The sequence below is a fragment of the Dermacentor andersoni genome, chromosome 4, assembly GCF_023375885.2.
Source record: "Dermacentor andersoni chromosome 4, qqDerAnde1_hic_scaffold, whole genome shotgun sequence".
Taxonomy (NCBI): Eukaryota; Metazoa; Arthropoda; class Arachnida; order Ixodida; family Ixodidae; genus Dermacentor; species Dermacentor andersoni.
Window position 1 is genome coordinate 200199838 of NC_092817.1, and position 23038 is coordinate 200222875.

General features: G+C 47.0%; 1 protein-coding gene across 4 annotated transcripts in view; it reads right to left on the reverse strand.

The window, feature by feature from the left end:
• Positions 1-12388: 12388 nt before the first annotated feature.
• Sh (Potassium voltage-gated channel protein Shaker) overlaps positions 12389-23038 on the reverse strand; it is a 410425-nt gene continuing 399775 nt past the window's right edge. For all 4 annotated transcript variants that reach the window (XM_050185375.2, XM_055074819.2, XM_050185374.3 and 1 more), the window contains one exon: positions 12389-21267. The gene's annotated coding sequence lies outside the window, so the exon portion shown is untranslated. The remainder of the gene's footprint in view (positions 21268-23038) is intronic.

A 23038-nucleotide genomic window follows, 5' to 3' on the forward strand; every position in this document is an offset into this window, starting at 1 on the left:
AATGGCCGCTTGATACGTGAAACGCACATAGCTTTCAGCCACACTACCCATGCCTTGCACGAACTTGCCATATACTGTCTCAAAGAGCTTCATTTCGAGTATGTTCTTTTGGGCAAATTTCAAACTGATAGCTTAGAGGATCGCTTTGGAAACTACCGGCAATTGTCTGGTGCCAATTACCACGTGTCTATAAGGCAGATATATGAATGTGAAAACAAATTGCGTTTGCAGAAGCTTCTGGAACTGCCAGATTTGGACATTCTACTACCACCGAGCGCGAACACGTTGGAGACAAGTGTACATTCAGGAAACGGCCAGTTTCAAGTCACTGTGACCGACTCCGACATTGAGAAAAAAACGTCAAGGCTACCGGCACTAACCTATGTTGCCGGCTATTGTGCCCATGCAGCTCCAAAAAAGCTGACATGCGCATCTTGCAGTGAAAGCCTTGTGATGCGAGACGTCGATCTAGATGACCCTGAGAATGCATTAATCACGAAGATGACAAGGGGTGGCCTGAAGTTTCCACGAGCAGTTGTAGTTAATGCTGTACTCTTTACTGAAGTTATATTGGACAAGCTCAGGACACCAGAATATGCCGTACGATTTTTCAGCCTTCCTAGGCAGAAAGATACTCTTGTCGGCCTTGTGTTCGCTACCCTTCATGACTTTGAGGATGTCGATATGTGTGATTTCGGTCATCCTGCACAGGAGGTAATGGGGCATGTTGTAAGTGCTGCAGCGAATACACTGCTGAACAACTTGTGCCGCACAGAAAACGACAAATTACGCAACGCCAAGAACGACCGAAAATTGCAGGCCTTGAAGGCCTGAGATGTTTCTCATTATTTATTTTTTATTCATGAAGCTCTGTTTTGTTGAACATCTACGTATGTTTGTGTTGACAGAACCCTTGTAAAAAGAAACCTGTGGCGTAGCTAGGACTTATTTGCCTACATTATCAAAATTTAAACCCTGCATTTTGGCCAATTCAAATGTTATTTGAGTGCATTGTGCTACCTGTTTATGATTCGAACTCTCCATGCTACCGCAATCCATTAATTGCATGTTTTCCTTTAGGACTGAGAGTAGGCCTCTCGTTTTTTACTTACTGTTCACCATTATCTCAGTATTTTATGAAGACCAATAAGGCCTGCAAACAAGGCGGGTGGAAATAAAATAACCACAAGAAATGGTACAACAAAGACGGAAGCTTATTCTATTTGAGAATTAGTTGTGCGTGACCCTATAATAATAAAATTTTAACAATAAAATGAACCTCGATATTCGTGTGTCCAGCGAGGACTGTTTTACGCAATGCAAGAGTGAGAATGATAATTGTATATGGAAGATTTAAAATGTTTGTTTCTGAATGCAGTTCTTATCATTTGTGAATAAAGTATATTCTGTGTCTTCAATATGCAGTTTTCCTCTTTCTTTCTTTCCGTCTAAGGTTAAAGTGACTAAGCTGCATGCAGTTTGCTTGTCTTAGTCCCGACCAAACATCACAAGCACAATAAGGCAGGTTGTGTTGCGATACACGCAAAAAAGAAATATCGCCAGGCAAGTAATCTAAGGAAGGTATGAAATAATGTTGCTTTCTATGGTGGTGTTGACTGCGGTGAACCAGCGGCTCCCCCTTATTTTTTGCGTCAGCTATACGTGTCTTGCTTTCGAACCGAAGCATATGCATTTATAAGGTGCTGGCACTTTAAGGACAGCACTAATTTTCCCATGCCATAGTATCCGCGACGCAGGCGAGCGCACGAGCTGAGACCCGGCTATGTAGCTACGCGGCCGCAAGCGAGCGCACGAGTTGAGCCTCCGCTTTTGCAGCTGTTATGACGCCATATGGTAGCTACGCGGCCGCGCGCGGCGCAGCAAGGAAGAGCGTGGTTGTGCGGCTAGTATGCTTCGCATAAAACAATCACGAAGTTGTTCGCATTTCAGCAGCCCATGCACGATAGTCTGTTTATCGCTGTCTGGAACTGCCACCACTACCATGTCCGTCAGTCGCTTTACGCAGCGGAAGCGATAACGGCTGCTAGTTTAAATCGAACAGTCAACGCTTGCGTCGCTGCCCTGTCGCTTTTTAAGTGGCAGCGCACCTGTGGCTGTTTGTGCGCGGAACGCTTGTGAGCAGTGAAATCACGATGCGCAAGCGGCCATGTCACGTTGTGTTTTTTTTTTTCGCAGGCATCTGCAGTAAGCTGAGAAACACTAGAAACACAGAAACTGTTCTTTCGGACGTTTTGCAAACCACTCTGTAACTTTCTAATTGGATTTTTTTACTAGCTTCGTTGCTCCAGAAGTTGGTCAATTAGTGTAGACTAATTATCTAATTAAACAAAAAACGAAAAATAGCGTGACACACCACATACAAAAGTGATCAACATGGAAATGGATAACGTCGCCTTAGAGTGCAATGGCGTATTTCTAAAATGGCTAAAGTTAGCTGAGACTCCCTGTATAATGCGTCAAACAAGGCAAAGAAACATGTTGCGCAATCACAGATTGACAGATTACAGAATCCTAAGGCCCGCCTCTCCTCCCTGCAATCCTCCGACGCATCACGCGCTACGGAAGGCGGCGCGGTTCCTCCCCGCTTTTCTCCGTTGCGCACACAAGACTGACCCACCATCGTCGGCTCACCCCCATATGCCCCCTCCCCTACGCTTTCGGGAATATCGGGAATATCGAAGGAATATCGAAGAAAACGTGAGACGCTTGGTCCATAGAGAACCATATGCATGTTGCGCTTATCCTACACTGGCGAGACAAAAGACTTTCCGGAGAGGTTGTGATAACATCGAAATGAAGTTGATGCCCTCAAGCGAACGCGTTGCAATCCGTCGAGTCCCCACAGTGGTGGCGGCGAGCAACCATTGATTCCTTTTCTCGACAGCTAGCCAGAAAGCGTCCGAAAATCTGTGAGGCCAAAGTACACTCGACCAGAGAAAAACTAACGGGCACCGAAGTTAGTCGCGCGTTGTCAGGGCAACACGTGAAAAACGCATGACCTCTGGCTGGCTCTGGCAGTCCGCGGGTAGCGAGAACAAGAAAATTGAAAAAGCTCAATGTGTCCTCGCGAATAAATGTCAAAGCAGCAAAAATAAATAAGAACATAGTTACCTTTGCTCTCGATCTTTAGTGCCTTGACATGGATGCTTTGCGCAGGTGAAAAAAATGTTGATATTCTTTTCTGTGACATGATGTCACACAAATGAACCATCATAACGCTTCGTCTCATCGGACGGCATTGCGTGCTTTGCCAACTTGTCTGATAGTGTGTTGATTTGGCTTGTCTCGGTGTATGGTCCGATGTACGACTTTTAAAAAGTCAATGCACCTTTGGCGTCAAATGTTTATAAGAATATTAAACCAACAAAATCCGGAATTCAAAATCTAAAGCACGAGCTTGAAAATGTCAATAAACCTTTCACATCAAAAGTTTGTAATCTTTATGCCCATAAAGTTTCGGAATCGAAATCCGTGTGCTCCGTAGATAGTAAGTAAGTAAGTAAGTAAGTGGTCCTGATCCCTTTTGACTCAGGGCAGGCGTTTGTCAACGCCACAGGAGATGTTCAGAGTACAAGAAGGAAAGAAAGTAAGGAGAGAAAACACATAAAAGAACTTAAAAGAACTTAAAACACAGTTTTGTCACAGTCTACGAGTCCGTCTGGTTGGTCCGGTTTGTTGTATTCTAGGCTCCAGTCGCCTCGGATTTCACTAAAGCCACGACAATCCAATCCGCCAGCGCTGCCGGTTCAAGTCAGCGCGTCCTATGGCGTCCCATTTGCGTCGCTGCTTGGTCGGCCGTCTTTATTTTAGGAGTTCGTGTAGCTGAGGAGGTCGGCTTCAGCGGCCACTCGCTGTGACTGGGCGGCTCTAGCCGGGCGATATCTGTGTGCGGGTTTCCTTCACCTATTCGGCTCGCCTGCTCAGCCGTTCCCACTGTTCTAGCCGGATCTTCGTAGTCTCGGCGCGTGCTGTTCGGTCCTCCTCGGTGAGACCAGTCAGCGCCAGGCTCTCAGCCAGGGGGCACGATCGGGAAACTGCGGGAAGTCTCGGACACTGTTGTAGCACGTGGAGAAGGGTTTCTTTTGGTGCACCGCACAAGCGGCACGTCGGATCCACGCCGAATAGTTCGTGGCGGCGTTGGTTGGTGAGGAGAGCGCCAGTGCGGGCTTGAAACAGCAGGGCGCTGCCTCTATCTCCTCGGTAGTCTGGTGATGGGCACGGTTCCGGCTTGTGGTGGTAATATAGTGCCAGGCTTTGCTTTTTTGCCACTGTCGTGCGCCAGATCGTTTTTTCAGCCTCATTGATTTCCTTGATGACTGCCTTGCGCCAATCTGCCTCCGTCTTAGTGTCGTGTTGTTTTGAATTTTCGCTGTATTTCGTGTCTAGGGATGTGTATTTCCGAATCCAAGCCGTCTTGATGTTTTTGTATCTTAGGTGTAGGTACATTCTGCGACTGTAATTTGTGTTTGCCATAAATTTGAGTCTGCCGGCATATTGTAATTTGGACCGCGCCTCCCTTGCCTCGTACGAGGACCAGCTCATTTCACCGCTTACTGCTGCATTTGCAGTGGCTATGCTGCCCCCTAGCAGCCAACGGCCTAGTTCTGTTTGGTGACGATCCAGGCATTTTATGGTTTCACTGGAGTAGGCCAGCACATCGTCTGCGTATGTTGTCGCTGGTACTGCTACTCCCTTCCACAGTGTGCGTCCGACAGTGTATGGGTTATATGAATGTCTGGCCAAGTGCCAGATGCGGCCTTTGAGGCGATTAGATTTATTTACTAGTGCTTTTTGATGCGGATCCAGAAAGTTTGGCTGGTCACTGAGAGTTATGCCGAGGTATTTGTATTCCGATGTTTTCCGCGGTCTCCGCAAGATGCCGCGACGAGCCCGCTCGTCATCGAAACGCCCTTAAAACTTTGTGCTTGGATGGGGCTCTTTGCGTTATGTGACTCCAGGTGCATGGGTGCTGCCACGAAATCCAGCCCAAGTTCACAATCTTCGCGCCGAAATGTCTTTTCGAACGTGAAAAATATATTCTAGAATAAATCCAGAATGATTTCCGGCGCCGGGGCTTGTTGTGGTCTGCGGTGCATGACAACGCGAAAATATTTCGGGGGGGGGGGGGCTGAAGCCTCATATGCCCCCCTTCCCTTCTGGCTACGCCTCTGCTGCCCAGGTTGATTTCTTTCTCTTAATGTAAATTAGAATATCGGCTGTACCCGTTTGCTCTCTGATCCAAACCGCTCTGTTTATGTCTTTTAACGTCCCCCCCCCATGCCTAGCATCCTTCGTTCCATCGCTCTTTGCGCGGTCCTTTTACACGATTATACCTTGAAGGTATAGTTCTGTAATGAAAAGTGTGGAAGGAACACGCACAGCGGTCCACCTTTCTCGCCAGAAAACAAATCAGAGGGCCATGTTCTCTGGCGGTCTGAAAATTGGTGAAAAAAAGCACTCTGTCATGAAAGTACGACACACGATGTGGTCCGGCGCTCGAATGATCAAAGGAAAAAAAAAATCCTCAAGTAAAAACAGCGCACCTACGCCCAAAGCGCGGCGCCTTGCCCACCCGCTCTAGGGGCAGTTCAGGGGAAATCAGCGTACGGAGTGTAGATCGTAAATGGTTTTGAAGAACTCTTTCCTCTCCCTGATTGGGGACATTGGAGGAGCGAGGGGGCACCAAAGTGGCCTTATTGGAATGCATTGGCTTTCAGCGTGACGTCCCTATAGCCAGGGTTTAAGGTCTTCCTTCAGTGGAGGGGGCCCTCACGTGGTCGCGACCAGTATAGCGCGCGCACTCCAACGAAGGCCGGTCACATGACCGGTACGTCAGTAAAGTCCAGTTATTTTTTTACGTGCTTCTATTCTTTGAACTGTATATATCAGTGAAGCCTTGAATCGCAGGATCCGGCAAAAAAGAATACCAGATTTTACAGATTTTTTTTAAGTTGTGGGATGACACTCCTTTTGATATTCGGTATTAGTGCGTCGTACTAGTGCCTTTACATGACTAAATGTGATTCTACGTGATAGTCGGTTTCCGCACGAGTCTTACAGGCTGCAGAAGTTGTGTTTGGGATGTTCACTTTTTGTGTACTTTATTGGAGCTGAAAAAGCAAACTTCAAGCAGTGTAGTGAAGCCAACTTTCCTTAGAACTAAATATTTTTTTACGGGTGTTCTGCAAATAAGTATGCTTGTATTAGGGTATTAGCCACTTAGTAAATATTGGAAAAGATTTATCAAACCAAACTCGGAAGGTAAATGGTTAGATATGTGAATTCAAAGCGAATAAATCTAGCTGCAATACAGAGCATTAGTTGCTTTGCTTCATTGACAAACTCAGGCAATAGAAGAATATATTTTCTGGTTTTATACGTACATATTTACAAAAGTATTTGGTATAAGACAGCACTCATAAGGCACACTAAGCGAATTAAAATGAACTCGTAACTAAAAGTAACCAAAGGGGACCTTCACTAATTCACTAGCAGGTAGCTTCACGCGTAGGTGGCTCATGAAACAGCATGCTGTACCAAGAATATTTGTTGAACAAGGGTGGTGACCGTCATGTGTAGTGCCTCTGCGAAATTCATGCAGCCGCACAACAAGACCTGCTATCCTGTTTTTGCTCATGCCTTATCAACCGACTATTCGCGATTAAATCATCAATTGTCACATCAGAGAGTTAGAATGACCCCGCACAAGGCACTATTGGTAATGAAATAACCTCGAGCGCTTGTCGAATGGGTGCCGCAGTGCTACAGTTTATCTGCGGAGGGGGGCGGGGGGCGAGCCCCTCCTTATAGAATGGAGGGGGGCGTCCCCCCCCCTTCCGGCCCTCGCTCCCTGGCTTTAAGCATTGCCTATAGCCCCGAACAAGCTCCCTGTGGGGAGCATAGGTCCCAGTGCATGAGCACGTGCCATCGTCGTGGAGGGAAGGGGGCAAACGTCGTGGGCGCGGGATGCATGTCAATTAACGGAGTATTTTTTACCATTTATGCCCAGTCAAGCCGAAGGGGGGACGGGGGTCTGCATGCAGGCATTGTTACCTGTCAACATGGGAAAGAGAATTCCATGGGTGTTTCCCACGAGGCTCCCCCCACCCTTTTTTTTTTCATCAGCGCCCGTCCAGATGTCGACGCAGCTCTGACGCCGACGATTGATGGGTCAACAAAGAAGCTCCCCTAAAGGTGACAACGACCACCGGATTGCGTAGACGCTGATTTATATGTTTCTCGCACTTTAGGGTTCTTAACCTTCACATTAGCATCACTGATTTTCCCGAGGGAGCAGTACAGGGGCCGGAGTAGACACTGCACTCCTGGAGCAGTATGTGCGCTCGACTTTTCGCACGCTGCTCTCTGTGATGTAGTGATCCACATCGCCAGTGGCCAGGGTGCAAGGATGGAGAAGAGGAAGATGAAGAGGGGACGCTGGCTTAATAATCCATCATTAGTAAAACAAAGAGATTGGATTGGACAAACTTTAATAAAGGTCCTGCAGGACGCACGTCAGCGCGCAGTGGGCGTCTCCCACGCAGGGACCGACAGGGAGTACCTGGCGGCCGCTGCGCGAGCCTGCTGGACGGCCCTGATGGTCTTGTAGGAGCGGGATTCGTAGGGCCTTCTCCCACTTGTCGTAGGTAGAGTCGGGCATTAATTGTGAATTTGTTAATTGTTAATATTAATTTAGTTGTTTTACTTTCCTCAATATGAACACAAAAATATTAACTTCGAATTTTAAAATAGTACACCCTGAAAATTGATATTAACGATTGGTATTTATTTATTATAAGTTATAAATTACAAAATTCCAGTGAAGTATTCTTCCCTTCTTACCTACTGCTGCCCGATTCATGGCCGATCTCCCGTAGTGGGTTGAGCCATATCAGGGTTGAGCCATAAACTAAACGGATGGAGTCAGTATGTCTGCGTAGAAACTTCGCATTGGCGCAGTGGAGGTCTGTAACCTGCAAATGAAGATCAAGTTTGACAACACGCGCCGTCATTGTGGATTTCCAACCAGATGGCGAGAGATACGTCGGGCTGCCGGAGGTCACTATCACCCCGAGTCTTCTGGAGACAGTTTCACATATAGCCGGAGCCTCTCTAGATGGCCTCGTCACTCAAGGTAGTGTGACTGACAGCATGAATCTTGATGATTTGGCATCATGGTTAGGAAGAGCCCCACCGGCACGTGTAATGCGGCCGCCAGAGAATTTCGCTGTCTCTAACATCGGATATATCATTAGTGCACTACAAGAAATGCAGATGACCCTATATGGCATACCAGCAGCAGCTCTTGGGACTCGTTATTTCAGCTGCGAATACGAGAGGAAAGCGCGAAAACCATTTTGTCAAACCATACTTGTTTGATGGCTCTTCATCAGGCCTAGTTTTTTGGTTGGATTACTACGAATACGCCTGTAACAAAAACTAATGGACAACCGATGAAAACCGCATATATAACATGAAACCTTTTCTGTGAGAACGCACGGAAGTGGTTCGACTTGCAAATAACATCACATGCAAATAGTTCTTGGAATGAATGGAAGAAAAGTTGATCGAATGCTTTTCAAATTAATCTCGTAGAGCTCTGCAATAGTGCCATTGTCTACAGGCAGAGAGGCACTAATCTCAAAGAGTACGTTTTTGAGAAGTGGCGGTTGCTTCTACTTCGTATTTTGCCTCGCCTATTACGAGATGAGTCATTTCGCCTCTGCAGAGATTATAGAATAGTAAACAAACAGATTTGTTCCCGTATTCAATGCCGAGAATTGATGAACTCATTGACAGGAGGATGTCAATGGTTGTCCTGCATTGACCTGTACAAGGGACATTGGCAGGTACCACTAAAAGAGGTTGCTAAGAAATTTACAGCATTTGTTACCCCTTTCGACATACACGAGTACAATATACTGCCGTTCGGATGGAACAACTCCGAATCATGGTTTCAAAAGATGATGAACGATGTGCTAAAGAACTTCATCGGTAAATTCCGCAATGTGTACGTGGACGACATAATTGTTTACCCGAAAACAAAAGAGGATCATAAAGAGCACCTGGGAAAGGTCTTCGAAGCGCTCAGCACTGCTAGGCGCAAGATCGAAATTACAAAAAAGTGAGTTCTCCTGCAGGAAAGTGGTATTCCTTGGAAGAGCATTTGATGGAAGAGCCAAGGGCACCAAGGAGGAGAGCATTCAGCGCACCAAGAAGTTGGCAAAACCATGTGACATTCATTCTTTAAAAGTGTTCCTTGAGCTCGCAGGCCACTTCCGTGCGTTTATAAAATACTATGCGAGTACAAAATGTCGCACTGCATTGACACAGAAAGGCATACTGGGGACGTATTCTGAAACGTTCGCCGCGGCGAAAGTTTCGCACTGGCCACGCCTCCGCCGTTGCGGCGCGCGCTGAATGGCTGCTTTGACAAAACCGGAAATTCACTTGCGCCACCTGAACTTCCGGTTTTGTCAAAGCAGCCATTCAGAGCGCGCCGCAACGGCGGAGGCGTGGCCAGTGCGAAACTTTCGCCGCGGCGAACGTTTCAGAATACGTCCCCTGTTCTTATGGTCCGAAGAATGTGAGAACAGCTATCTGGAACTTGTACAATCCATTTCGTCCAATCCTGTGCTGACACTCCCAGACTTTGATTTGCACTTTGAGCTTTACACAGACGCTTCTCACTATGTTGCTGGCGCCATTATTTATCAAAGAGACGAAAAGGAGAAACCTGGCAGGGAACTCAAGGCCATCGGATACTATTCTTGTGTGCTCACGAAACCGCAAGAAAACTACACAAGAACGGAGAAGGAAGCATTATTGGTCGTAATGGCCCTAAGATACTTTAGAAGCTGCCTGGAAAGGAAACATTTCAAGTTCTTCACTGATGACCAGGCATTAACATATCTCTTGGAACTCGCACTGCCAAAGGGCAGAATAGCCCGCTGGATGAGCGAGATTCAACAATTCAGCTTTGACATAATGCATCGACCAGGCCAGAGACATCAGAACGCTGACTCCTTTTTTTTCTTTCTCTATGCCTTATCCCGACTCCATGTGCTGCAAGAAATTTCGAAAAATTTTGGCGCTGCTGTGGACTACCTCCCGGATCGGCCCACGCAAGAGGTCGCGTTCCTACCAGAAAGATCGCTTCCATGCATAGCGTTTGTCGCCAGCGTTTCCCGGTAAGCGTTACATAAGCTGCAGTTGCCGGAAGCGTTAGAAGCAGTCAGGGATCTTTGAGTACTATCGCTTTCCACTCTAAAAGGCGAAGCTTAAGTGTCCTCCAATTTTTTTTCTTTTTACGGTGCCAGTAAAATTTCAGCGCGGCACCTTCAGCCTTACTGTTACGCAAAAAAGACGTCATGGAACGCAAAACAATACCTCGCTTGGCCAGCTCGAGAACGGAGTTGATGGAGTGGTCGCTTCGTCAATTGTCAGAAGCTTTCCCCTTTTAATTTTATTATTTGTGATTTACCATATTTTTTTAGCTGGCATCCTTTCAGTCTTACCAATATAGTGTTTCTGCATTTCATACTTGCCATTTAAGATTCTTATCTACGGTTTTGTCCACTCTGTTATCCTAACACCTAGCGACTAGTTAACTAGTTTTCCCCGCTGCAAGAGAACGTTTTCCTGTATGCAGGGTGTTTCAGCGAGCATTCTCAAAAATCTTTGAATATTGCCTGTGGCCGATAGCACAATTCTAGTCCCTGAGCTGGTATACTCGAAGGGGTGGACATTACTTACAGAAAAAGTTGAAGTGCATAATCGACTAATTATCGAAAGTATACTAATTCAGTTTTTAACTAATTACCTTATGGCACAGATTGCAATTTACAAATTCTAGCGGGTGAGACTGCGAAGCATACACACTTGAAAAGAATTGCGTGCATGACACCATTTACGACAAATGCGCCTTCAAACTTCAGGTAAAAATTCATTGTCGTTCCACTTACTTTCTTAACAAAAGGTCGTTTTATGCAATGAAGCACAAATGTAACTGGAACGCCAATGCATTTCTCCACAAGGTTATGAAATTAATATCTGCTACTGGTGTCATTCTGAGCATTCATTCCAAGTCGATCTGCCTAGCAAACTCTCCGGCTAGATTTTGTAAATTACAATACGTGCCATAAGGTAACTAGTTAAAAAGTTAATGGAATTTTTTGGGTAATTATTCTATTATGCATTTGAATTTTTTGTGCAAGTAACGTCTGCCTCTTCTAGTAGGCCAGCTCATGGACTAGAATTGTGCTGTCTGCCACAGGAAATTTACAAAAATGTTTGAAAGTGTTTGCTGAAACACGCGGTACGTGCCTAAGCACTTTAACTGTTTCTCGAAATAAAATTTGCACTGAGCCTTGTGCACTTCATATGACGTCTAGCCCACATGGTATCTCGCTTGCGGTATTCCATTGCGGCACTAAAGCCATACTTGATCAAGGTGTTTGGTTAGTGTTTAATCCCAATTTCTCCGCGGACTTGAACTTTATTTTCGCATGCAAATAAGGGGGGGCGTAGAGACGACTTCATTAGCAACACTAATTTCCTGAACGTGAGCCCTTCAACAACGCCTCCCTTACACACTCCTCGCACTACCTCGTGGTTCTCGCATTTCCATTGCGCTGTTTCTCATTGGGGCTCTTCACTTTTGATTTTGTTATTCGTTGATGTTTATCTCTGCTTTTCTGTACCTCATAAATCTACACTCTTAAGCATTTGTATTGTTCAATCTTTGATATTTTTTCTATCATGTGTTGGGGCTACCTGATGAGAGGCATAAAAGAAACAGAATAAGGCCTGATTTCTTTCTACTCAACCTGAAAATTCGAGGGTACCGCACTTATACGTAAATATCTGCCAAAATCTTTTTCGCTATCCACAAACGAAATAGCGTTATTCGGAGGAACGTAATGCTTGCGTCGCCTGTCATTGGCTCATGGAGCGCTTTATCATTTCGTTCCTGCAGAATGTGCATTGCTAATGTGTAACATCACTGTAGACGATACGGTTTTCCGATGGATTATGGACTAACTAAAAAATAAAACAGTCAAGCATTGCACGTCAACGTGGCGATAAAGTGCATGCACCTCGATCCGTAACCTCTGCGAGACATCTGAGCCAGAGTGAGCGAGTGGCTGTGCAGGAGACGCACTGGGCAGCCGGCCCTCGCGCGCCATTCACTACACAGCTGCCCGCTCCACATTACTCGCCGTTCTTCCGCGCCACAAGACTAGGCAGCGTGTCTGCATTGTTCAGCGAGATAAATCCAAGAGCAACTGGGCGACGACCATGGGCTACACGTTTAGTTGGACTGAAGTGTGCTGTTGCACCGAAGAATGACGTCACGGACACGAGGTACAAGACAAGAAGGTACTTTAATACGCTCGCATTTAGTAGCAGCAAGCAGAAGTCACTTTGTACGCCGTAAACAGACAAAAAAGGACTCCTCAAACAGCTAAACTTAACAGCGGAGCATTTTCGCCACGAAGCCTTCGTCAGGCCACAGAGGCTCGCCAGAATGTCTCGCGATCAGAAGCGACACAATTAGAAGGACAACCTGAAAACAGCGAACAACTTGCATTCTTATTTATACATATGTTCTATTTTTTTTTTTTTTGGTGTCCCAGCAGAGTAAAAACCACTATGTACGCTCACTGAATCTTGCTCCGTTTTTTTTTTTTCGCTCACCAAAATCACTTTCCTGGAGACGATTGCTCAAACTGGAGAACCGAACGAGGCGACAAATCTGACGAATCGGCACATCTCAAGGGCGTGTCTTGTGCTGCGTGCACCCGGTGTTTGTAAGCAATGAACTTGCGCCATTTACGTAAACAGTATAAATTGTTTGGGCAGACACATTGTTCTCAGTGTAAGTCGCTGCCACTCGGCAACTGCTATTTCTCCGTTAAAAATACCAAAGAAGAAGACAGATTAGTAAAGCAATCAATACCAGTGAGGAAGTGTGAACAACGTTGCATTGGTCACGGGATTGGGTGCAATTTGGCGCAGCGGGCGTATGACAAAGTGACCACGCACACACACACAAATAAAGAAACAAAAAGAAAGCGCAAGCTTGAAGGGTGGATGAAAACTAACTAAAAGGTGCGAAGACGAGGCGCACGTGGGTGCGTGGTCACGCATCTTGGAAATGATCGACGTTGTTCAGCCAAAAACTGGCGCGACAGCGCACCGCGACACGCTGGGCGCGCTCGGCGGAACAAAGCACGATCGGTGAAGAAAACTTGTGCCGCCGCAGCGCCGAGGTAGGACCACATGCTGTCGGTGCACCACCGCGCGTCAAATGTGTCAGCTACCCGTAGCATCGCCGTCAAGGGTACAAGCCATGTGCTCGCGCGTCGCAGTATAGTGAGAAATTCAAGAAGCGCATTCCAAACGTGTTCGGCCACCGCCGCGAGAGCGCCCAAGATGTCGCAGCGTAAACAGGCCTCGACAGTGTCTGCTGCACAAACGCGGTCAAATGCAGGCCATCCGAGTGGGACTGCGTCACAGCTGCTTTTGTCATATGACCATGATTTGTTTACTGAAAAGCGAGAAGACTTTTATGTGGCGGATCTTAAAGACAGCTGCGCTCGCCTAGACCATGCTCATCAAATGTGGAACCTCGTTTTAGGGACTATCACAACCCGAAGCCCTAGCTAACCAACAAAAATGATGGCAAACAGCTTGCTTTTGTCTTTCTGCTGCTGAGCAAGGGGGTCAGTCACAACCGTGTTTTCGTATGTGGGCATTTCGTGGCTCTATGCGGAGGACGCCGCTTGCGCCTACCTCGTGGGTCCCATAGAATGGTAGTGCGACAGGGCACCACGGCGCTTACACGGCACGATTACATTCTCTCAGCAGTGGACACTGCGGCCCAAGGGTTGCTCGGGGCCACTTGCTGGCACACGGCTAGCGGACGTGGCGCGCCTCTACGATTCTTTGCTCGACTAGAAATTATTGCTACACTCGTTATTGTTTCCGGAGTTATGCATTGGCGCGCCAAGAGGCTTAAGCTTTCGAGCATAAAATAAAGGGAACGGGGTCTTCATTGCTTGGTGACGTCATCGACGTTGCATCAACTATGCACTTCTCAGGGCGTTAATGCGGCCCTTTGAGGTGCCATACAAAAGCAGGCCCAAACAAAAACAAAAAATGGGCGACGCAAGACGAGGGGAAAAAATGGGGTGGGGCAGACAAGCCTTAGTGCTTACTCAAGGCTAATCGCCCCGGAGAGGCATGGCGTTAGTTTGCGTTAACGAGCTAACTTATTTTCCATTGCCTAGTCACAACCAGCTTCTCGTTCTTAAGCGAAGAACGAAGCGTTACGAGCGCATAACCTATGTTGGCTCTGTGAACACTGCGATATATCAACGAACAGTAAATAAGTGACACGAAAGAAAATAGCCGGCAAGTATTTCTTTGAATGAAATGAGCTCTCAGGGCATGCGAGTATTAGCTTGCGAGATTTTCTAAAATTAGGATTACACATAATTTTAGCAAACATGCGGTGTAGTTAACAAATGCGTCCTTAAAGTACCACCTGGGAAGTTTCGAAATAGTCGTTAATTATCATTGGTGCCAGTCAAGGTGATGGGAGGTGTTTGTCGTTATGAAGTGTGTAAAATAAAAACAAAATTAATAATATAGTGTCATATGTGCTAGACTAAGAGGACGATGTTAGGTATTCGTCATTAAAATTGTTTCGTAGGGCCAAGTTTTAACACACTGCCAATTTTGACGATAGTCTTGTTTTGTTGTCGCAATATAAAAATGTATTTAGCATGCGTTGTTCCTCGAAGAATGTGTCTTCGTCGATTTCACAACTATTAAAGCTGCACAGCGCGATAATATGCTTGCACTAAGGGTAAAAGAAATAGGAGTGCTTTAGATGCAGACTTTCTGTAGGACTTCGTGTGCTGTAGCCGCCCGTTAATAGGCTTTCCGTGATCCTTTCCTTGACGTGCACAACCACCATTCTCTGGCGACGCCACCGCGTGGCACTTCCCATCGTGGCACAATCGGCCGTCTGCACAGAAACATCACACAGAGTGCTGGATGAAACTGCATCGTGTTTGGTTCATGAGCGCTGTACCCATTATCCCAGTATAACAGTATTCTTGTTCTATCGTTCTTTTCCCCTTTCAGTAAAAGGAAATTAAAAAAGCCGTTTACCGGTAACCAGAAAAGTTTATAAACACAGAAGAAGAAGATAGGACTGCCTACTATCGCGGACGACGCCAGTGGCGAGGACGTCCTCTGGTGCTGACGTAGCTCACCAACGGCAACGAAAGGCTGTCCAAACCATGCTTCGTAGAACTCCTACACAGGGCGTGACTACACTTTTTATACAGGCACCTTCGTACAGGGCAGAGCAATGAGTATTTTTTACTTTAATACATTGTTCTTGGAAGCTTCTCGTCAAAGATTACTGTCTTACGACGCTACGTGGAGTTTCAAAAGAACTACTGCGCCGAGCTACGTCTGGAGAGCCCTTGAACAAGGAGTAGAGTGAGTGTTTTGAAGGTGAATCGGAGAGCTAGAAAATGGGGCGGTAGGAGCATGCTACGATGACTACGATCACTAGCTTAAGCCCTTCCTTGAACGCTGGCGTAAGTCGCCTAAGGGGCTTAACACCATCGCAGTCTCTGAAGGTGGCCACCCTACGTAAGTACGTTCAGTTTATCCGCATAATATGGCGTGGATTCGGCTAGGCGTAGGCGGGAATACCTGTTTATGTGTCAAGAGAATCTTGCTCACTGAATTCAGTCGCTTACGTAAGAGTTCCAATATAAGCGGGGCTGCCTCACAAACGCGGCACAAGGAGTGCGCCGTCGGCTTGCCGACGCGGCTGACGTTGAAAATACTCCTTGCCGCATGCTGTACGCTGACGTTGTTTGTGTGAAAGAAAAAAAAAACTGCGAGAGAAGCAGATCGCGCGTTAGCAATTATTACAATTTACGAGGTTACACGCGCCGATGAATAAAATAGTATGACTGTTCAGTTCTACACGCTCGATTCTCTTGAGACAAAGTAAGCAGGCTGGCGAAGGTTTCTCGGCATTATTTCGTTTCTAATGGCGAGTCAGCGCAAGAATTTTGTCGCTTCGCCATCATGACGACCTGGCTGTCTGCAACTCCAATCAATCACGTTGTACGCCAAGATTATGTCGTTGAGCAGACAACAAAGCTCAATTTTTGGGTACATGTAACCGTGGTCACTCGCTACTTAAGTATACGCACTCAGAAACAAGTCAACGACCTCAGTGAAAGAAATACGAAATAGGAAAATGAAATCGCACAAAGTTGACCACGTCGTGGGCTTTGCTTGTCGAAAGGAAGGACTATGTGCCTGCCGCAAATCGCGATCAGCTAACTTGCTGTGTTAATTCCGACCGCTTATCTGAGTATGTACGTACTGCAAGGCTCCCGTAGGACGACCAGAGGAAGCAAAGAAAGCCAGAAGCATCCGGGAGGACGAATGGTGTTCTCGGGGGCAACCCTTGGGAACAGATAGAAAAAATACGCTCAATCGCGGTGGACGAGAATGCGATTCTAAAACGCACCTTTGCTTACAAAGTGTCGGCATCCCCTCGCGCCTTCTTCCTACGTGCTGGCTGGGCACTGCTTATTATTGTAGAGTATCAATGTAATCGAAAATGTACGCTTTGTTCCTATCACTGGCGTTGACCTACGCGGGAAATAACAACCTGGAGCAGGGCGAAACGAACAAACAGCTCACACATCACGCAACCATCACAACTTTCAGTCAACAACACATCATGGGTGTGGTGTTTATGTGCGTGTGTGTGCAAGCGGGCAAATAATGCCTCTGAAAGAGAACTGACCGGTTATGGCCGACACTTTGCAAGAGTGAGGAACAACGTGGTCTGCTCCAGAAGTTTCTTTTGCGGCAGTTAGCTTAGCATTTCGTCTGCTTCTGCCGTCTGAACAGTCATTCCCCCTCCACCAGGCGTCACCATTTTAGCATTTGTATGGCAATATAGCATTTTACAGTATAGAAATATAGCAATGACAATAGGGGACTTCGCTGACCATAGGTGGGCGAATTTGCCGAATAGATCCCCTCTTAACCCGGCAGTTGATGGCTTGTCCTTTTTTGTGCATTTGTTTTGTGTCGTACCACGTGTCATGTTATGACATGCGGATATCAGTGTTTATATACCTACTAACTGCGTAGAATAAACAGTATGCGTTTTTCTGGGTATCGTGTGCGCCCTTTACTGCCGTTTGTTCTTGTAGCTCAGTAGCGCAGTTAACGTGAACATCTACAACCAACCATAGCACTACAACCAACTACAACCCCCGCCTTAGCCCTTTGAATATAGCATTTTATTTGATAGCCGACGGCTTTTGAGTCGCTTACAGAAGCCGTCCAGATCCAGGTGATGTAAGCAGCAGAGAAACTCGCAGGAAATGCTCAGGATAACGTTGCTGTTCCTTTTTTTCTCCCGCAAGACGCAACGAAAGTTATTGATTGTATCGGGATAACAATAAAGGTGAAATGAACGTTTAGCAATATCTAATCTCATGCTTGGCTGTAAGCAAATACACTGCATATGAATCAAGTCTTTCGGCCCGTATGGTTGTAGTGTCCATTTCCCCGCCCATTCCTCCCTGCCTTTCTTTTGTGTCTCTATCTTTCTCTCCACGCCCATTATCCTTACGTTTCTTTTTCGTCAGTCGCACTTTAAACGAAGGAACTTTGTAAAGGTGTAAAACTTTCACAATTTTACGGCTAAGCAGCGCGTAAAGGCGTAATTATCGGCAAGAACAGCGTGGGGTTGGACTTGTTAATTTTTTTCGTTAGGTCTAATAAATGTTATCAAAATATGTAAGCACGATATAGACCTAGCTTGATCACTCAGACACGCTTCGTCAGCTCAGACATGCTATCTATGGCCCTTTTTTCTGATTTATTCTGACAATGTTGTGTAACGGTTTGTAAGAATTGTGTAGAGCTGTAGTTTATGTACCTAACTGAGTTGTAAAATTTTACTGTTTGTCTGCGTTTACATTTCTTGGTAAAATTGTGGTTTTGTCGGTGAACTATGTCTGCTTGCATATTTGCATGGTTTTCCTTTTTTTCATGCTTGAATTTTGATTCTTTTGTGATTGTATTTGCTTTCGTTAACCGATTTATGAAATCGCGATGCGGTTTCATAAATTGGGGATACTCGTTATGAATATTCTGTTCCTGAAGTTTTTGTTCCCGTTTTCTTTTCGCTCATTATAATCTGGGAGTTTAAACGCTGCACAATTTGTAAAGTGTTAGCTCCGGCGGCACATTGCGTGGTTAAGCCATTTGCAGGCTACAGTTTGCATTGAATTAAGCTCATGTCAACAGCCGGAACTTCGGAAAAGGAAAGTTAGCAGAGTCTCTGTGTTCTTGGAATAAAGCGGATACCCTACATTGCGTCGTAACCGAATCTGGCAATAGTTATGGTAACATGAAATTCTGCAATAAGATGAAATTTGGAATTTCCACCTTATAAGCAAGGTTGTCGTAACTGAGGAGCCGTCGCGGCCAAGCAGCCCAGACGCGGGATGGCTGGACAGACGGCAGAGCTTTTTTGGTTGGTCCACCACCTTTTCGTGGCATCCTGCCAAGTGTCGGCGTCCACACGTCTCAGTAGCACTCGGGGAGAGCGGTGCTCGCACCAATTAGCGCTCCTAGGCCAAAGCAGTGCCCTAAAAAGCAACCGAGCAAAACCACTGCACGGAAGTGGGGAATAGCTAGAAATGGCGGATTCAGAGATAGACAGACGAGGGCACACATGAAGATCTGCCCCCTGTCAGACCCACTTACGGCCAACAATCGGCTGCAATGTATAACGGAGAAAAGGTATCGGCGCTACGGGCCGTATTTTCTGAGTTTTCATATTATGTATAATTGTGTGTGTATATATTTATATAATAATATATGTATATGTGGCATACTTGAAGAGTACTGTACAGGTGGAATTTGAAGATCACTGTCTTTCTCTTGTCCTTCTGTTTGTCCGCGGTTGTCGTCGCCGCACGCACACATTCACGCCCGCCGCGTCGTCCCGGAAGAAGGTAACACTGGGCACAGGCACTGCGAGCGTCCGCGCATGCGCAGAAGGCTAGCGTGGCGCCATTCTTCATTGCCGGGGTGGACGCACGTGGCGAGGCATAGCGTGGGCCCTCGTTGTCGAGAAGACGGCGGCGCGCCTCGCGTTCCCTGGCGGCACGGAACCCTTCCTCGCCGTGAAACCTCGCCACCCAAACGTCGCTTCACTGCTCGCCCCGGAGAGCTTCGCTGGACAAATTGCAAACAGATTGCTGCTCTGGATGACCCAAAGCTTCACTCGCGGACTTGGCTCGGACTACGTTTCCTCAGTGGTGTTTAAATCGTCACTATGCTTATTGATTCTAAGTCGCCGACAATTTCTGGGCTTTATTGGGACAGAACAAGATGCGTATTAGGCAGTAGAAAACGTGCAACTCTCGGCTTATTTGATGCGATTAAGTTTAGGTTAAAAATGCAGTTCTCTTCGCGTAACCATACCTTTGCTACGCTGACAGTTGGACGGGTCTAGTCACTGCAAAGATTCGTGCAGCGTGATCGCTAATGGGTACATAAAGAGGGAGCAGACATTTCTTCTGAGAATGCTGATTGTTGTAGGTCACCGCAAGAAGCGCAGGAGAGGCCATGACATCGTAGTACGTGACGTCCTTTCGTTAGCTCCACGAGCACAAATATTGAGTGGGGGGCTGAGGTAGTGATCGTCCCGTTCACATTTTAGTGATCTGTTCGTTGGCATTGTTTCCGTAAGACTCTGACAGCATTTCTTCTAGCTCGAAGTGGAGTCTCATTGGCATTTGCTACATCGGCGATTGCCTGTCAAGTAAACCCAGGCGACATCTCATCGAGAGGGCAGATTCAGTATTTCTCACTGCCCTTGCCGTGAACTTGACACGTCTGCTTGCATCGACGTTTGTGTATTTAGAGTTTCGAAGGCATGCGTTGCTCCACTAATGAACTGTCGAAATCGTGGCGCGTTGTTGCGCCTCCTCGTGAGCCGCGTGCTTGCACTTGCACCGGTTTGTATTCAAAGTTGCGTCCAACCAACTACGCAGTGTTCGCGACCTGCAGTCGCACGCGGTCTTAGGCGACAGAGAGCGCTGCTTCAAGCAGCGTGCTCATTTCCCGAGGTCTCGCACAAGGGCGCATGCGCCGCGTTGAAGGGCTGCGTGCGAACGGAATCCCGTGCCGCCAAGAAAACGCGAGCCTCGCCACCGCGGTTGGCGATGGTCGTCGCGAAGATCTCGCTGGCGCCCGGTCCCGCCGGAGGCCTGGACGGCAAACGTTGTCGGCGGCGGAGGCGGCACGGCGGGAGACGGAGGTCGCCAGCGGCACTGGGATGACGCCATCGGCGAAGGCGGTGGCGCCTCGAGGTGGCTCCGGAAGAGGGAAGCGATTGTGCTCACCCGAACCGGAAGAGGGCATGCGCCTCAACAGGCGGACGCTACTGTCCACTTCCGGGAGAACTCGCGTCGGTATTTCTTTAGCCAGCAGAGCCGTGTACGTGGCGCAGGGCGCCAAGTGTTTCGACGCAGTTGAGCGACCAAGCTTTTGAGCGTAATAATGCGTCATTTGTCAGTCTGATGAAGGTGGTGATGACTGTGCGCTCGTCGAAGTAAACTAAACTGAAGGAAAAAAACAAGCATCGGGGGAAAGTAATGGTAAACTGAGTATGACGCGTTGAGGCATTGCTAAAGACTGCGAGTGTGGGAGGTTTGGCGGCGCATCAGTAAAAGATGCCGTGAATGACTGACGAGAATGACTATGACGTCACCAGCGGGAGTGCTCTGCGGGCTAAGAAATGCCGACGGGTGCCCACGAGCTCCTCCTCCACATCTCGACTGCCCCCTCTTGCACGGATGCAAGCGCCTGGCGGCGCCACCATCGTCGCCTCGCCGAGAAATGGAGAAATGGCGACGGCGACGAACAACTAGTGCACTTGTCCTCTCGGCCCGAGCTGTCTCGGAGCAGCGTGACTGCCGTGCGGTGGCGTTGCGAGCGGCAGACATGGCGCTACCGTTCGCGAGGCACGACAGGCGGCGTGACCGGTCTGCGGGGCCACGGATCCAAGCACCGCCGCTCGACGACGCGAACGTCACCTCGCTGCCAGGCTGAGCCCTCCCGCCGGCTCGCAGGCTCGCTCTAGCGGTGAATCCGCTGCCACGAGTCCTGCATGGTAGAGAAGAATGCAGAAGGAGTAAAGCTGGTTCAGCTAGCCGTGTATTCTTACACACGTGTATTGATCATATCGAAAACCACGTCAATCAATACTTCTCCTTATATAAACCGAAAATGCATTCAATTAGAGCAATCATACCTTCTGTTTCTATAAACCTAAAATAAATACATAAAAAATACAGAAAATACATAAATACATACATAAATACATAAAAATACAGAAAAGCGTCGCTCACCACCCGGTATAGCATCGAGCGATTACGCAGTGGGTGGCTCAATAGATGCTTCGTATATAGCACGTTAGCCCTTCTTCGTGCGCTTTCACGAAGTTCTCTATGGAGGGCACAGCTCAACATGTTTTGCTTAACTGGCGCCACTGCGGACTGCTACACTTAAACTGGAGTGCCGAATGAGTACATTTTTATATGGTTCAGACGTAATAAAAATCCCTTCTAATCGGTTTTCTAACAAACGCTAGCGCGATTAAACTTCGCGTGGGTTAGCTGGACAAGGCAGCACGGCGCGGTTGACAAGTATAGCAACTGTATCGCTGGTACTGCTCAGCTCCCGAGTCAAGCACGTGGCCAGCTGACTTAAAGAAACATTTGAGAGGAAAGACTCGCCCACCGTTAGCCGAGACATTTACTAACTATATGCTGAGAACTGCAACATTGCAACAGCAAGCGCGTCGCATTGATTCCACGTCGCGTTGTCTGCTGGTGTCACTCAGGTCTGAAAAAAAAAAAAACGAATTAATTCTGCTATTTTACGTGGCAAAAACGCGATACGATTATGAGGCACGCCGTAGTGAAGGACTACGGATTAATTTTGACAACCTGTGGTTCTTTAACGTACACTCAATTAACGGTACACTGGCGTTTTTATATTTCCCCCGATCGAAATGCGGACGCCGGGGCTTTGTTCCTCTGGTAATCGGCACACGTCTGTGAAAACGATTCACGTCGAGCCACGCAGTCCCATCCGCTCAGTTCCTCATTCACATCCAGTCTCCACTGAAATTGCCAATAGACATCGCCTACGATGCCACTTTGTTTTCTTGCAAGTTTCTTTAGAGATTCGGTACAATCGAAGGAATAGTTTTGAGAATTTCGCAAAGATTTGCTGAGATAAATTTAAGTGACCAATATAGTCAGCTATAGAGAACAGAAGCATCATTCGCTATGGCAAAGACAGGAAATGCTGCAGGCACGTACGTAACATTCGACGATTACTGATAGTGTGGCTTTTCATGCAGCAGAAAAATGCTCTTTCATTTTACTGTCATTCGCAGTTGTCTCGAAGGTTGCCGCGTCTCTGCTGGCGCTGGCATCGGCCACTCGGATGAAGGAATCAGATCAAGACGATCGTGGAAAGACCCCGCCTTATATTGCTTCTTGGAAAAGATTTCCATGTATTACGAAATAAAACGTGTCGAAGAAATTTATATGACCATCATCATCATAATCATCGGGATGCGCCATTTCGGGTAAATTAAACCACTTCATTTGTTAATTTCGCCGCGTTATTTAGGGTCAGCGCAATTCTCTCAGCGAGTGTCACCAAAACAAATATTTTATTTATCTTCCTTCTATACTTTCAGAAAGAAAGGGGGTTATCCGAAGGACCCGATTTTTATTAGTCATATCACAAAAATCAAACAAAGACACCAAGGTCAACGTAGGGTAAAACGTGTACTTATTTCATATTCGTACATTTTATCAATGAATATTCGTTTTCACTTTAAATCGATAAATTTTATGCT